This window comes from Heterodontus francisci, chromosome 13, assembly GCF_036365525.1.
Source record: "Heterodontus francisci isolate sHetFra1 chromosome 13, sHetFra1.hap1, whole genome shotgun sequence".
Classification (NCBI taxonomy): domain Eukaryota; kingdom Metazoa; phylum Chordata; class Chondrichthyes; order Heterodontiformes; family Heterodontidae; genus Heterodontus; species Heterodontus francisci.
The window spans coordinates 108,348,595-108,362,750 of NC_090383.1; the positions used below are offsets into that span (position 1 = coordinate 108,348,595).

General features: G+C 44.2%; 1 protein-coding gene across 17 annotated transcripts in view; it reads right to left on the reverse strand.

The window, feature by feature from the left end:
* The window catches only part of cep170aa (centrosomal protein 170Aa), a 174,398-nt gene that overhangs the window by 145,077 nt on the left and 15,165 nt on the right, over positions 1–14,156 (reverse strand). Inside the window, exon 2 of one of the 17 annotated variants that reach the window (XM_068045368.1) lies at positions 4,731–4,818. The exons of 15 other annotated variants lie outside the window; for them this stretch is intronic. The gene's annotated coding sequence lies outside the window, so the exon portion shown is untranslated. Of the gene's footprint in view, positions 1–4,730; positions 4,819–9,006; positions 9,090–14,156 lie in introns of those variants that run through there. One more of the 17 variants, XM_068045369.1, reaches the window with a different exon arrangement.

The window sequence follows — 14,156 nt, forward strand, 5'->3', positions numbered from 1 at the left end:
ATGTTAGGGTAAAGGGAAAGAAGGGGGAGGAATTTCTGTACTGTGTTCAGAAGAACTTCCTTGACCAGTATGTTCTCAGTCCAAGTAGGAAGGAGGCATTGCTGGATCAGGTGCTGCAGAATGAGCTGGGCCAAATGGATCAAATTATCTGTGGGGGAAATGCTTGGGTAACAGTGATCATCGTATCATTAGGTTTAGATTAGCAATGTAGAAGAGCAAGGAACAATCTGAAGTACAACTTCTATATTGGAAGAGGGCTAACTTCAGTGGGATGAGAGGGGAGCTAGCCAGGGTAAAATAGAACCCAAGATTGACAGGAAAAATTGTAAAGCAGCAATGGGTGATCCTTAAGGAAAAGATGTTTCAGGTACAGGCTAGTGTTACGACCGACCGCTCCTGTCAAAGTTCTCAATCAAAATATACGATTCTGATTGTGGTGGGACCAACGCATTGTTAATTCAATCCCGTCGTTCCACAGATCGACTAACATATCATTTAAAAGCTTTCCAAATTAAAGACCCACCAGATTATACCATCTATTAAGCCCCGAATGAGGCTAACCAAACCAGGTGCCTTTGAATCAACAAATTAACTCTTCAATTAAAAGAACTAAATTCTTAAACACTATGAACATTAAAAACAGAAAAAAATTTAGAGTCCTTGCAAATTTACAGTCCAATGTTGTTCGAAGTCCAGCGAATTTCAACAATTAACGACTTGCAAACACTTTCAATGGAATCAATCTGACTTGAGATTTTTTTTTAAGGGATAAAAGACTGTCACAGTCCAACTTCCCTTTCTTCAATTTAAATTACCAGAGATCTCTGTCTTTGCTTGAAGTTTTTAGAATTTTGAGAGATAATAATCAGACTAAAATCCTCTTCCTTCCGTTTAAATGGGAGAGCTCTTTTTCAGGTGTGCTCATCACAGCTGTGTCTTCTGTCTGTGTGTTCAAACTGTCTTACTAACTGCCAGTTCAAACTGAATTGTAACAAATGTAACGCATCAGGCTCATTCCCAGTGGCTGTTTTCATGGTATCGAGAATGCACCCTTTGAATCGCAGTCTCCAAATGGCTGTTTCTAAGGCAACAAAAATGCACCTTCCTTTAACTCCTAAGGCTTGCCGGCTCTTAAAGGCAAACCGCATATTCCAAAAAAAAAACTACAGGACCATGACACTAGGTACATTCCAACAAAGGTGAAAGGTAAGGGAATCAAAGCCAGGGTTCCTTGGATGACGAGGTAGATACAGAAAATATCATGAAACAAAAAAGATGGTGTATGATGCATGTCAGGTAAATTCTTCAAGCAAGAATCAGGGCAAATACAGCAAATTGAGAGGGGAAGTGAAGAGTAAAATAGGACTGGCAAAAATTGCAGGGCAAGGTGAGAACACTTAATGAGTACTTTGTATCAGTGTTTACTAAAGTAGAGGATGCTGACAAAATATCAGTAGAAGCGAAGTTGGTAATGGATGAGGTGAAAATTGATAGGCAGGATGGACTGGAAAGGCTAGCTATGCTTAGAGTGAATAAGTCACCTGGTCCAGGTGGCCAGAAGGAGTGGGAGTGGGAGTGAAGATAGCTGAAAGGTTTGCCATAATCTTCCAATGTTCCCTAAATACGGGGGAAGTGCCGGAGGATTGGAGAGTGGCAAATGTAACACCATTATTCAAAAAAAAAGGTGCAAGGATATTCCTATTAACTACAGGCTAGTCAGTTTAATATCTGTGGTGGTAAGGTTTTAGAAAAAGGGAGAAAAAAATCAACAGGCACTTGGAGAAGTTTGAATTAATTAGGTAGAGCCAACACTGATTTGCAAAAGGCAGATCGTACTTGACTAATCTAATTAATTTTTTGATGAAGTAACAGAGGAGGTTGATGAAGGGAATGCAATGGATGCTGTTTATATGGATGTTAAGAAATCCTTTGACAAAGTACCACATAAAAGGCTTGTTAACAAAATTGGGGCTCATGGAATAGGAGGGTCAGTGTCAGCTTGGAAAAAAAAATTGGCTTAAAGGCAGAAAACAGCAAGTCATGGTAAATGGTTGTTTCTCAGACTGGAGGATGGTAGACAGTGGTGTTCTCCAAGGTTCAGTGCCAGGACCATTGCCTTTTTGGATATCCATAAATGACTTGGCTATTGGAATATAGAGTAAATTTTCAAAATTTTCTGCCAATACCAAACTTGGAGGTGTGGCAGTGAGAACAGCTATCAGCTGCATCAGGACACAGATAGACTAGCAGAATGGGCACCAAGTGGAAGATGGAATTTAATAGAGAAATGTGAGTTGATGCATTTTGGCAAAAGGAATAGGGACAGACAATATTGACTAAATGGTACAGTTCTAAAGAGTGTACAGGGCAGCGGGACCTGGGGTTTCATGTGCATCGATCTTTAAAAAGGTGGCAGGACAGCAGGACCTATTGAGCGAGTAGTTAGCAAAGCATTTGTGATCTTGGGGCTTCATAAATAGAGGCACTGAGTAAAAATGCAGGCAAGTTATGCTGAACCTTTACAAAGCTCTGTTTTGGCCACTACTAGAGTATAGTGTCCAGTTCTGGTCACCACACTTTAGGAAGGATGTGAAGGTCCTTGAGAGGGTGCAGAGGTGATTTACCAGAATGGTTCCAGGGATGAGGGATTTTAGCTACAAAGTTAGATTGGAGAAGCTGGGGTTGTTTTCCTTGGAGCAAAGGAGATTGAGGGGAGATTTGATAGAGTCATACAGGATTATGACAGGTTTGGATAAAGTAGACAAAGAAAAGCTGCTCTCATTAGCTGATGGTACAAGGACTAGGAGACACAGATTTAGGGTTTTTGGCAAGAGATGCAGGGGATGTGAAGAACAACTTTAAAAAAAAAACTCAGTGAATGGTAATGACCTGGAACTCGCTGCCTGCGAGGGTCGTGGAAGTGGAGACGATGAATGATTTCAAAAAGTGGGCACTTGAGGGAAATAAACTTACAGGGCTATGGGGATAGAGCCAGGGAATGGGCCAGATAGGATTGCTCTGCAGAACCAGCATGGACCCAATGGGCTGAATGGCCTCCTTCCATGCTGTTATCACTGACACAGACACACACAAAGACTCCTGATTAATAAATATAAAATACTGCAGATGCTGGAAATCTGAAAAACAAAAAATGCTGGAAATGCTCAGCAGGTCTGGCAGCATCTGTGGAGAGAGAAGCAATGTTAACATTTCAGTTCTGTGACCTTTCATCAGAACTGGCAAAGGTGAGAAAAGAATTAGGTTTTCAGCAAGTGAAGGGGAGGGGGGCTTTTATATCCATGCTGCCAGCACCCCTTTTATCCCGTGGGCTTCAATTTTGCCAACAAGCCTATTATATAGTACTTTATAAAACACCTTTTGAAAGTTCCTCTATACATATACTTAGCTGCTGTACATCTTACAACATAAAAATCTCCACTAGTATTTTCAAGATTCTGATAATTGCACAAACCACTTCATCTTTATTCTCAGTGTCATGATGGCAAACAGTGTGTTGCTTTTTTCCCCCTCTCCTTCCCTGACCCTGAGCCCTCCCCCATTCAATTTTCTTTCCTCTTCCCTTGAAGAGTTTGGTTGACTCATGCTGTGCTCCCTGGCCACTCTCTGACAGCTTTGACTGTAAGTCTGAAGAATCTATTCCAGGATGATAAGACCAATTGTTATATCACAGCAACAATTGATTTTATCAAGTGCATGAAAACTGCATTTTTTCCTTCCATAGCCCAGGAGTGCTCAGGCCAATTGTAGCACCCAGACTGGTTCCTTAGCCAAGACCAGCCAACAAAATACACAGCACAGATCAAACAGTTTGGTTCAGTTTTATAAGGATTTATCAAATGAGCACATTCGTGATGCTTTCTCAACCATTTGTCTATAACTTAACTTAATCAGTAGTAAATATCAAGCCAGAAAGAATGGTCATGATCGCCATTGGTAAATAGCAATATCTATTGTGTTCTTTTTCTCATTAAAACAAACTGAAATATCAGTAACAGATTCTATCTCTACATGTTCTTTAAACTTCCACAACATGCATTTGTATGAAATTACTATTTTAGCACCATATCTTCAAAAGCCCAAGCTTTATCATAATGCCAATTACTTACAAAAGATCCAGCTGAAAATTCAATTTTCACCAGTATTGTAAAATACAAGAGACAAAAGAACTCTGATTTTGATTTATGACATGACTATGCAAACATTTAAGTTATATACAAAACCAGTTCTGCCACATGCAAGAGTCCCAGGAGTGGCTTAATTTAAAGCATGGTATTTTACAATCTACAACAAATGACATCTTCATGGTTGAATAGGAGTTAGATCTATTACGGAAACTACTAAATAATTATTGAATTCTACTGGTCAATTACTCTGTTTCAAAATGTGTTGTTCACATACTGAAGCTGAAAAAGTTGAAAAGTCTCCACAGCAGTTATTGTAAGGCACATCAGTTCCAAAACTCCATTATGCATCCAACTAAACAGGTTTTCTGCCTCAAGATTATGCATCATTTTCATTATTCACTGCCATTAAAATTATTTCTAGTCCTCATGCTACAGAATTTCTTTACCTAATCTAATGTACACTTCTACTGCTTGCATTGCTTTACTTTCAGATCTTGCTTTCTTACCAGCCGGTCTCCGCTTCCGCCTTTTTGTCTACCTGACATTAATGTCATATGTATTTCAAACTAGAACTCAGTCTCTCACCCATGACATCTTCACCTCCACAACCTACTGGCAAGGCCAAAATGCATCTGGTGACAAGTACTTCTCTGGACATCAAACCTATACTGGACTGTGAAGAAAAACTAAATTAGAACACTTTCTCATTTTAATAAATTTAAATCTGTGGTACTTTTAAACAGAAAGTTTGCGCTGTGTTTTAAAACACCACATTTATATAGCATCTTTAACATAATAAAATGGCCCATGGCGCTTCACAGAGGCACTATGAAACAAAATATGACACCGGGCACATGAGGAGATATTAGGGCAGATGTCCAAAAAGCTTGGTCAAATATATGGGTTTTATGGAGTGTCTTAAAGGAGGAAAGTGAGATAGAGTGTCAGACAGGTTTAAGGAAGGAATTCCCGAGATTAGGGCCTAGGCAGCTGAAGGCACCACCGCCACCGATGGCAGTGATTAAAATCAGGGATGTTCAAAAGGCCGGATTTAGAAGAGAGTTGTAGCACTGGAGGAGCTTACAGCGATAGGAAGGGACGAGGCCATGAAGGAATTTCAAAACAAGGATGAGAATTTTAAAATCGAGGCACTGGAAACCAGTGTAGCTCAGTGAGCACAGGACTGAAGGATGAACAGGATTTGGTACAAGTTAGGACATGGGCAGTAGAGTTTTGGATGACCTCAAATGTGGGAGGCTAGCCAACAGTGCTTTAGACTAGTCAAGTCCGAAAAGTATTAGATTAGGTACATGGCTACTGTGTGCTCACGTAACACAGCTCTGCACTGCACAAAGGAAGCATTAATATGAAGATGGAAAAATATAACTAGAGTTGTTCAGGGATACAGTCTTGCCCTACAGGGAATGTTATTAAGCTCAACAAGTCAATTTCTGTTAACATATAGAAAATAATCTGTATAATAAAACAAATGTACTCCACTATTTCAAGAGCACCTTGATCTTGGCTCATGTTTTCTATTCATTTTATACTGAATGATCTAAATTCAACAAAACTATCGATTCCTAAGTGGTAGGTTATAACAGTGGAGCACATAAGAAAATTAACTTGCAACAATATTGCCTTTATTCTGCTGTGTTATTGGCTCTTAACACAAACGCACCAAAACTAACAATGATCGGTAAACCAAACTAAGGGTTCTTTATTGAAGAATTACAGGATTCTCTGATAGCACTTCAATACACACACTACCTGCTAACTAACATGGCTACTGTACTGCATATTAACTTGCATCACTTCCTGTGCTGATGTATTCCAAAGTATTTACATATTCAATAGTATGTTAATCAGTATTAAAGTAATATCACAACATCCCCCTTCTGTAAATAGAAAAATTATGTAAGTTTTCAGCTATGTACATAATGAAATAGGATAATTGTGAATAGTATTTGCACATGCATGGACTCTCACATTAATCATTCAAGTGTCTCTGAAACGTCAGGTGGTCTGCTGACTTGACCTGGTCTGTTAACAGTGAAACTTTGCTGAGATTTGAAATTGTCAATTCTTTTCTCTTAATTCACAGGTCCAGACTGATAATTATCTTGCACCCGAGTGTTATGTGTCATCATCCTTCATTCCACTTTCAGAACTTGAATGTTTTTTCCCCCAAAATACACTTTATTCATAAAAATATGTTAAAAAAATACATTACAAAGCAGCTCCAACTTGACATTCCAAAAAGTGCAAAAGAAATTGGTTTTCTTCAATACAGAGGTGAGCTGCCTCACAACCCTTCCATTCCATTTTACATGCAATGTACATTTTACAACAAACTCATATTTTGGTGCATACAGCCCAAGGAGTTTTCCATGATTTCCAGCCCCTCGGTTCAGTAGGGCAGGGAGGACCTTATATAGTGGTCTTTCCCCACTGAGCCTACCCCAAGCTTTAGTGCGTCCCTCAGCACGTAGTCTTGGACCTTAGAATGTGCCAGTCTGCAACACTCGGTCGTGAACAACTCCTTGCGCTGGAAGACCGGCAAGTTTCAGGCAGACCAAAGAGCGTCTTTCGCCGAATTGATGGTCCTCAAGCAGCAGTCGATGTTTATCTCGGTGTGCATCCCTGGGAACAGCCCGTAGTGCACAGACTCCTGTGTTACCGAGCTGCTCAGGATGAACCTCAACAAAAACTACTGCCTCTCTTTCCACACCTGCTTTGCAAAGGCACATTTCAGAAGGAGGTGGGCAACAGTCTCTTCCCAATCACAGCCACCTCGAGGGCAGCGTGCGGAGGTGGAGAGAATCCGGGCGTGCAGGAAGGATCTGACAGGGAGGGCCCTTCTTACCACCAGCCAAGCTATGTCTTGGTGCTTGTTTGAAAGTTCTGGTGATGAGGCATTCTGCCAAATGACTTTGGCAGGATCATCCACCTGCTTTTCCCGTAGGGCCTTGAGGACATTCCGTGCAGACCACTGCCTGATGGATTGGTGGTCAAAGGTATTTTTCTGCAGAAACATTTCGCAAAGGATAGGTGGTACGATACGGTCCAACTGAATGGAGCGTTCCATGGCAATGTGACCAGACCCATCCTTCGCAACACTGGGGACAGATAGAACATCAGCATGTAGTGACACTTGGTGTTTGCGTACTGGGGCCCTATGCAGAGTTTGATGCAGCCGCACACGAAGGTGGTCATCAGGATGAAGGCGACTTGTGTTCGTTTTTTCTGCCTTTATCCAGAGGTTTGAACATCGTGTCCCTCCAGACCCGGTCCATTTTGGATCTCCAGATAAAGTGGAAAATGGCTCAGGTGACCACCACGGCACAGGAGTGGGATATGGGCCAGACCTGCACCGCATACAGCAACAACGCGAGCACCTCGCACCTGATGACCAGGTTTTTACTCACAATAGAGGGAGAACGCAGCTCCCACACGCTCAGTTTATAGTTTACCATGGCTGCTTGCTCCTTCCAGGTTTTGGCACATGCCCCAGCCCTTCTGAACCATATCCCCAGCACCTTCGGGTAGTCTGACCTGACGGCAAAGGAGACAAAGGATTGGTCAGCCCAGTTCCCAAAGAACATGGCCTCGCTCTTGCCGCGATTTACTTTGGCTCCCGAGGCCAGCTCGAACTGGTCACAGATGCTCATCAGTCTCAGAACGAACGGCGGATCCGAGCAGAAGACAGCAACGTTGTCCATGTAAAGGGAGGTTTTGACCAGAGTACCTCCGGTGCCTGGGACTGTCGCTCCTCTTATGCCCTCATCCTTCCGAATGGACTCAGCAAAAGGTTCGATATAGCAAACAAAGACGACAGGGGAGAGAGAGGACAGCCCTGTCTGACTCCAGATTTGATCAGGAAACGTCCTGATTCCCACCCATTAATTGAGACTGTGCTACTGATGTTTGTGTACAGCAGTTTGATCCAAGTGCAGATTCCTTCCCCAAACCCTATTTTGGAGAGCACGTCCACAATGTATGTGTGCGATATCCTATCAAAAGCCTTCTCCTGGTCCAAGCTGATGAGACAGGTGTCCACCCCGCCTTCCCGTACATAGGCAATTGTATCCCTGAGTAGTGCCAAACTATCAGAGGTCTTCCTGCCCCCCTGCCAACCTGCTGGTTGTCCTGTAAGTGACAATGTTCAGAGAAAAATATCGGCTTGATATCGGTGGATCTGACCGTGAAAGCACGGGACACAAACAGGTGGTCAATCCTGGAATGGGCTGACCCGTCCAGTCTTGACCAGGTGTATCTATGCCGCGCTCCATCTGCAGGTTTGCTAAAGACATTATGCAGCTTGGCATCTTTTACCATTTCCATTAGGAATCTGGACGTAGCGTCCAGTTTGCTGTCGGCACTGCCAGATCGTCCAGCTGCATTAACAATGCAGTTGAAGACACTGCCAAGAATGACCGGCCTGGATGTCACCAGCAGCAGTGGGAACTGCTGGAGGACGGTTAGCCGCTCACTGCATTGAACCGGGGCGTACATGTCGATTAACCAGAGTGGAGCATTGTTGTACATTACATCTGCTACGAGGAGGCGACAGCCCACCACCTCCTTAACTTTGGAGATGGTGAAGTTGCCTCCCTGCAGCAGAATGCCCAGGCTAGAGGAACAGGAATGATTTCCCCCTGACCAGATCGACAGCCAATGGGATCATCGCGATCATTGCCTGTAGGTGCTGAGGTGCGGAATTCCACACTCCTGCAGAAACAGGTCAGCTTTGGCCTTGGTGAGGTTGTCCAAGATCGAAACACATCGCATAGTGGATTTAACGCTACACACATTAATCGAATCAATCTTTATACCCATTTTAAAGTTGGGAGTTGCTTACCACGCCAGGTGTCCTTGCTACTTCCAGTCCTTGGGTATGTTCCTGCATACCCATAATGTACACAAGCTGTTTCACATGCGTTGGGCTCAGAAACCCCTCTTGGTTACTCATGAGGGGTTTGTTCCGCTGGGGTGGTTGGGGGGGGTGGAAGAGGAGAGGGGGGTCTTGTAGGCAGCAAGGCTTGGGCTGTCCTCTGCTGATGGCGTCTTTCCCCTCTGTTCCTCCTCGAAGACATCACTGTTCCTGGCTTCCCAGAGCTGGAGTGCGCCAGACAATTCGCTGCTCTCGGCCTCCCAGAGCTTTGCTGCTCTCGGTCTCCCGGAGCTGGGTTTGGCACTTCGGGGTTGGGGTGCGCCGGGCCCATTAGCGCTTCCAGTGCCCCGAGCTGGGGGGACTTTCTCCTCCAGCTCCTTTGAGTTCTGCTGCTTCTTTGCAGGTGCCGTCTTTCTGACCCTTCCTCGTCCAATGAAGAGGAGCTGCCATAGTCTGTCTCAGACAGTAGCTCCTCTTGCCACTGGTTTGGATGGTGACCTGTTCCTTTTTTGGAGGCTTCTTCTTCGTGATTTTCCTTTTTACCACTTGCCACTGACCAGTTTGTCCATCTGCTGCCTCCTCCTCCATTGATTCTGTCTGTAGAGGCGGAGTTTCCTGGCACGGGGTAGGTGTCAGGTCGCTGTTTGTGGCTGCCTCCCCTTTCTCCGCCTTCTCAGATGAACTTTCCTTGCTTTGGGAAGGATTGCTTGTCTCCTTCCCAGCACCAGACCCATTCACCGTTCCTTCTCCCAGCCTTTCCTTGGACCTTGCCGCCTGTGCATGACTGAGGCAGGTTTTATAGAGGTGGCTTGCCCCACCACACAGGTTGCAGCACTGAGCTCTGTTTACAGTCCTTTGTGTGATGGCCTTCCATCTTGCAGATGAATATGCTGCAGTTGGCCGCCACATGACCAGATTTGTCACAGGTATGACAAACCCTGGGCTGCCCTGCATAGACTCCCCCCGATAGCGAAGCTAGAGGGACGATGGATGATAGCTCCGTTGGTATCAACCTTCAAGGTCACCTTGACCTGTTGCTTGCTGGTCCAAATCCCAAACAGGTTCTTGACATCAGTACTGCGCGCGGCCACCTCGACGTACCTGGCGAGGAAGGAGAGTACATCCACAACAGGAATATGGGGTTTGTAGAGGTGAATTGTCACCACCCGGTCGCATTGCGATGGCAGCATGAAGAGTGGTTCCACTGTGAGGATCAACAGCAGTGCCTGGTTTCCCCTCTACTTGAACACCATCAGGAAATTGATGCATACTGCCACATTCTTGAACGTCATGTCGATATATCCACTGCTGGGAAAATCCTGCAGGCAGAAGATGCCTGTAGCATGGAATCCACAGCAATCAATAAGGATTTTCTTAATGAAGAAGGTACGGTTAACAGTTGCACCTCCTTCATTATCCTTCATCACCACCCGAACGGTGTTAGGCATTCCCTGGCCTGAAGTTCCGGAATTGGTTACAGCCATTTTGCTCAGAACTTACCTGGAACAGGATCAAAGGCCACTGATCATGGTGTCTCCCCTGCCAGGTAATGTGAACATGCTCTTGACACTACAAGAGTGTTAGGTATGATGCTGTTGGATACTGTCTCAGCTGAGATCTATTCTTCCTCAACATCACTGCATTCAGGGTGGTTACCTTGTATGAACATGGCTCATAACAGATCTTTGACACTTCTGCAGGAACCATGTCGGCTCTTGCGGGTGGATCTGTCTGACCTTCTGTCCTACATGCAGAGAAGACAACTCCATGCCTGCATGTTTGTCATGTGTGATTATCATTTTCTCTTGTCTTATCAATAATAATCTTGGAAGAGTTGTCCTGCCTTGCCTTCTGAACATGATCTCTGTTGGGGATGGTAATCCCGTATCTAGTGGTGTTGCTCATAGGTGCAGAATTGCTATTTCAATGTCTTGATTGGTCTCCTTACATTTCAGGATTAGTAACTTTACCAACCACACCATCCTTTCTGTTGGTCCATTTGACCTCAGATAGTGTGGAGATGACATAACATGATTTACAGCCCACTTTGCACACGTCTTGGAATGGTTGACCAGCGTACTGTGGACTGTTATCCAATACTCTCTCCTTCGGGGAACCAAAAAGACTGAAAACTGCACTCATTGTGTTTGCTACCGATGCATTTGACGTATCCCTCAGTTGGTGAATGACAGAAAATTTGGAGAGGTAATCAGTAATAATTAAGAAGTCATCACCTCCAACGGTAAATAAAATCAGTCGTTATTCTTGACCATGGATGTGGTGGAACATCACGAGGATGGAGTGCTCTCTATGTTGATTTGGCTGATGCTCCTGACATTCAACGTACATCCTTACTGCTCATTCTATGCCGTTACTGATCCCTGACCAATAAATTATCTCGTACAAGTCGTCTTGATCTTTCAATGCCCGTATGACCTTGATGCAATTGGGTCAGGATATCTTGATGAAGTGCTTTTGGTATCAATACAGTCTGCCTTTGAAAACGACTCTACTCGATATCCCTAATTCGTCACAATATGGCCAAAAAGTTCTGAGGTCTGTGGGAACCTCTTGCATTGTATCTGGCCGTTCATTGCCATAATGCCCTGAGGACAGGATCTCTAGAAGTCTCTTTCTGGAGCTCTGTGTTTGATATGTCCAAAATGCATTAGGTCAATTTTATACATATCTTCTAGTTCCACATCCAATTCGTCCACTTGGACATCCCACAGTATATCTTCCGTCTTCGTAGGGTTGGGTAGCCTACTCAATGTGTCAGACAGAACCATGAGCTTTCCAGGTTTGTACTGGATCTCGCAATCGTACCCCTGTACTTTGATTAGAAATCTTCGGCGTCGAGGTGGCGCACCGGTGAGTGACTTTTGCCAAATCATTTCCAGAGGCTTGCAATCAGTCTCAACAATAAAGCGGTTGACAAATATTTAGGTATGGAATCTGGTGATATTAAACACTAAGGCCAATGTTTCTCATTCTATGTTTGAATAGTTCGCCTGAGTGGGTGACGAATGTTTAGAACCGAATTCAATTGATCTGCCTTCCTGTAATAGACATGCTCTGAGACCCTTTAATGAAGCATCAACTACTAGTGTAGTTTCTTTCCTTGGGTTGTAGTATTGTAAGCATGCTTCAGCAGAAAGTGACTGTTTTAACGAATCAAGTGCGTGATGATCTTCATGCCACAAGAATGGCACATTTTTCCTGAGAGGCTCACACAGAGATGATGCTTCCTCAAAGAAATTCAAATATGGTACTAAGAAGTCAAACAGGCCCAAACACCTCTGTAAATCTTCTTTATCTTGAGTAGGCACTGATTGTACATCCTCAACTTTACTGGGATCTGGTCGTATTCCTGTGTCAGAAGAGATTGAACTGAAGAAATGAATATGGCTCACATTGTTAGCACATTTTTTGCGATTAAACATGAGACCTTCTCTTCTAGCCATTTCCATTGGAATGTGAAGATTCTAGTCATACTCTTCCTTAGTATTTCCCATGACTGCTATGTCATCCGCACTGCAAACACAGCCAGCAACACTCTCGGTAATACGATCAGTGTGTTGGAGCAGGTCAGGCAGACCGAATGGTAACCCGTAGAAAGCAATACCTCCCAAATGGCATTCTGAATGTTGTTACTTCCTGTGAATCCTCGAAAAGGTGTACTAACCAATATGCATGCTCCGCATCCAACTTTAAAAACTTGGCTCCAGCAAACGTTGGGTTGAGCTCTAGTGTAGGCACCTTGGGAGGACATATTTTGAGTGCTCGGTTTAATCTTCTGGGATCCAAGCATACTCTAATGGTACCATCTTTCTTAATTACAGCGGTTATAGAGCTACACCAATCTGGGTGTTGCTGAATATGGCAAATAGTCCCTCGTCATTCCATCATGTCAAGCTTGGCTTTTAACTTGTCCTTTAGATGGACACTATACTTCCGTGGTGGGTGGCTCTATGGAGGGAACTGCGTCGTCTTTCTGGTGAAGACTAGCGTCTCCAATAAAACTGCTCATGGTGTCAAATCTATCTGGGTATTTCTGTTGCAGATCTTGAATAGACTCAAGAGGGTCACACTTGCTTTGATTATCTGGCATTACTGATCTTGTGAATCAGCATGATCCGGAGTTCACGGTATGCTGGCAGTCCTGCTACCACTGGACCATTAGTGTCAACAACATAGAAGACCTGCGACGACTATGCAGAACTTCCATACCTGCACTTCAACATCAATGTTCCCATGCAGTCGACTGGTAATGCGTTATATGCGGTGAGTTTAGCTATGGCTGGCTGTAACATAGACTCTCACTTTGCTAGGTACATGTCTTTGATTATCTGCAGTGGTAAAATGTTGGTGCTTGGCCTAGTATCTATCTTCAGTCATAGCTTGTGTTTGCTATTTATGTTAGGACACATAATTTCAACTGTGGTGAAAGCTTCCAGTTGTGTGATTACATCCATATGCTGTGTGGTTGTCACTATGGAAAGCCTGCTCACTTTCTACTGAGTTTGCCTCCTTTTTAAAAATTCTTTCACGGGATGTGAATGTCGCTGGCTAGGCCAGCATTTATTGCCCATCCCCAATTTCCCTTGAGAAGGTGGTGAGCCGCTTTCTTGAACCGCTGCAGTCCATGTGGCACAGGTACACCCACAGTGCTGTTAGGAAGGGAGGTCCAGGATTTTGATCCAGAGACAGCAAAGGAATGGCGATATAGTTCCAAATCAGGATGGTGTGTGGCTTGGAGGGGAACTTGCAGGTGGTGGTGCTCCCATGCATCTGCTGCCCTTGTACTTCTAGGTGATAGAGATCGCAGGTTTGGAAGGTGCTGTCGAAGGAGGCCTTGGGTGAGTTGCTGCAGTGTATCTTGTAGATGGTACACACTGCTGCCACTGTGCTTCGGTGGTGGAGAGAATGAATGTTGAAGGTGGTGGATGGAGTGCAAATCAAGCAGGCTGCTTTTGTCCTGGATGGTGTCAAGCTTCTTGAATGTTGTGGGAGCTGCATTCATCCAGGCAAGTGGAGAGTATTCCATCACACTCCTGACTTGTGCCCTGTAGATAACGGACAGGCTTTGGGGAGACAGTGAGTTACTCGCCGCAGAA